Raw genomic sequence first — 3,639 nt, 5'->3', positions numbered from 1 at the left:
CTCATATAAGATTCTTGACTAGGCATATATTATTGTGAACAAGTACTTCTACTTATGAAATGACTCAAATCTGTGTTTCTGTCCAGTGAAATTCTTATGAAATGCCAAAGTTAAATTTTTGACAAAAATTTATATCATTATGTATCTACTTGATTCAGCAAAAACTAATTTCATGTAATCTCAGTGATTTATTAGCTCAAATCACGAAGTAAGTTTTAATTTTAAATCAACAACAGAAATATTTTTCACACAATTGAGCCTGATATTATATTTTGTTGGTATGAACCTCTTCATTTCTGTTTACACATGTGAATGTTGGCTGAGGAGAAATACTTCTGATGGATCATTAACTCAATTGTGATGCGTGGAAAGAGAAACATGTAGTCATGGATTAGATAGTCTATGCCTGAGAGAATACTGCAGCACTACCCGGGTTTGATGTTCCTCAATCTGTGTTACTGTAATTACTCTTTACATAATGCGCATGGTCTACTCTCCCTTCTCCGTGCTTCCGATCTTCTTTATGCAACTCAGATGATGGAATTCAATGACAGTAATATTCTTTAGGCCAGGAGAGTCTTCTTACATATTTAGGTACTCAGTGGAGAAGCAAATTTTCTTTGGAGGAAATTTCACATATTAAAGAATTCAAACGGCATGTGCTCAAGAGGCCATCTACTTTAAAAAAAGAGCCATGAATGCTAGGAAACAAGATTCACTTCTATCATGTATCTCATCATAAGAATGGATAATCTTGCAATATGCAGCCAAATGCAATCCTCCAAACTGAGTTGATAGACACAAAAGATTCCCAATACTGCATTTTTACTAAGCATTTGCTGGGAAGAACTTTATTACTGATCTAGACTTGCAGACTTGGAGAGTAAGTGAAGTCTTTGAAGAGTTTGTTGTGAACTTGATGTTTCACTTTTGTCAATGAAAGAGAAAGAACTTCATTTATTTAGCATAAAACATCATCTTGTGGGCTTTTAAAAAATATTCCATCTACAAAGCATTCCTGGTGGTTAATTTTTTATAAAATTGGACAGTAGCTAAAGTGATCTTCTCCTACTACATACCATGTGTCGCACTTGTGGCATGTTTTTGGGCAATAAGAGTATATCTCTTTCATCTGATCCTTCTTCTCATCTTTGGGAGGACCTATAGTCACAAACTCTGCTGATTTTCTGAATTTCCTCAGCTTCTTAATGATCTGGACCGGGTCTGCCTCTCCGATCACAGTTGCAGTACTTTTGGATGAGTCAAGTACTATGGAGTTTATTCCCTCTATTCCTGCAAGCAGCTTCATCGCTTTCTTCTTGCATTTCGAGCATAACAAGTCCACTGACACAACAGTTTTCTGAAACAATAACAGAGGCTTTTTTTAGTACAGGCTCTGCTCTGCACATTTTAGAAACCTAACAAAATGAAAGGTGAAAACTGTACGTGAGGGTCTGGTGCAAGTGTCAGAGGAGAGAGAATGAATTAAGGAGAAATGAAGTAAAACCCTATAGAAGAAAAGAAAAGTAGAAAACAGAAAAACAAAAGAGCGCAGAAAAAATGTCAAGGGAGAAATATAGCACAGAACCTTTGACATGGTGCAGAAAGATAACTGCAAAATAGTTGCAAGAATCTGTAGTATGGGCATCCGTGGAAGGAAAACACAAACTCAATGCTGATATTTATAAGTTCCTTTCCTTCTTCTTTTCTTTTCTCATAATTGGTGATTTTATTCTTAATTTGTTTTCCATGTTCTATTATTCTGTACTGTTGCTCTGAACAATTTTTTTGTTAGGTTTTCTGGTGGGAGATTGGTTGAAGATAAATGAAGGCGAGTTGCCGACTTGTCAGAAAAAGTAAATGTTGCTCAGACGGCTCTTGATAGGAATCACCAATGAATTCCACAGACATTGAATGGGAGGTATCCAGAAATAGTTAATAAAACTAGCACTTCCAGGTTGTAGCACTAGCTTACACACTTTGTAGTTGCAGTTGAAACCCAAACTCGTGGATACAGATATGGTGCACTACACATTCTCAATGTACATTCTTCATTAGATTGTATTTGTTCATGTAACTTGCATCAGAGTTATTATGACCTGCTTTTGCACATTTTAAGATTACTCCATTGTTCTGAAACAGAGTAGGGGGAGCTACCACGTTTCAGTGGTGAGACTCTGGAATTTTTTTGCAAACTGGGGACTTCATACATGTTGCACTTGCTAAATGTGATCACTTAACAATTTTCTGTGAAAGGCAACTGGCTATCTACCTTGCCCTGTGCCTTCTATCAGCCTTGCAGTTTTCAATTACAGGTTGCTGGAGAGAAGAAATAAGGATCGAGGGAGACGTGTTCAATAGATTACAGTACTCTGCTCCTCTCTTTGGTGGATTGGTGTAACTCTAAATAAGATTGCTGCTTTTTCTCGTTAACTGTTAACTTTTAACCTCGTTCCAGCTAGCGCTTTAAATGGAGGCATGTGGGTTGTGAAGGCTATCCTTTTCTGCTGTCTGTATAGTTGCCCTATCGTTTTCCTTGGAATGGTCAAGACTCACCTGTCTTTTTCTCCTTCCTCTTATTGTCGCCAATTTATTATTCAGGACTCCAGAAGTAATTCTGAATGTTCTGAAGCTATCTTTGCAATAATAACAAATATACAAACCTTACCGAAGCTAAACGATTTCAAGGTTCATTACATTCAATGCCATATCCAGCTAACCCCCAATGGTCCAACATTGGCTTCAAGCTCCAAGTTTAGCAGTATCTTTCTGAAAAATCTTATATACACATTGTGCAGAGCAGTATCTATCTGAAAGATCAGAGCAAAACAGAAAATAGAATGAGGATTTGAGAAGTTCCTGATAATTCTGGCCTCTTGTCTGCTTAGAGATTCATGTATCACAGGTCGATGAAATATGCCTGCAAAATAATTAGATTAATATCAACTTTTCTGACATTTGATTTGATTGACTTCCTAATTCAACAATTTTGCTGCATTACTAAACTGAACAGTTGGGTGAAAGAGGAGAGTCAAATTCTAATTCTGTGCCTTTTTGTTACAAAATAGAGGGCCTTGCAACTTTTACTGCATATTGAGAGTTCTTTTCTTCAATTAGCCTGTCTTTGTTTTCCCACCAGACCAAAATATATAAACTTATAACTCCCATCTAACCATTTTAGTTAAGAACAACTTGATAGTCTAACATTAGCATTTTCTCTAGAAATCACATCATTATGCTTCCAAATATGAGAAAATGGGTTCAGATCCCACAAAACACACAGCTACCATCAACAGTAAAAAGGAATTAAAAAAAAATATGAAAGAAGCCATCACAAAGTTAGCATTTGATTTGATTACATGGTTCTAAATGTACAAAATCGAAAGTCAGATGCCAAATTGCCACTACTTCTTGGTCTAAAACTTGAACGATCAGAGATAAGAAACGCAGAATCGTGAACTGTATGAATTTTGGCAGAATCAACACGCTTAAGAAGGACGCTGACTAAGAACATTCTTTTCATCCGACTCCGGAAACTCTCAATGGCACGTTCAATGTCAAAGAAAGTTAATTACAAGGTATTGCTTCGAGTCAGAGAATACAAGGATGTTTGACAGGCAACTCTTTCGCATTGATTTG

Source organism: Aristolochia californica, unplaced genomic scaffold (genome assembly GCF_029961685.1).
Source record: "Aristolochia californica isolate CCGP_79_NKW_82.1479 unplaced genomic scaffold, dmAriCali1.0.hap1 SCAF_7, whole genome shotgun sequence".
Lineage (NCBI taxonomy): Eukaryota > Viridiplantae > Streptophyta > Magnoliopsida > Piperales > Aristolochiaceae > Aristolochia > Aristolochia californica.
This window is presented reverse-complemented; position numbering follows the sequence as displayed.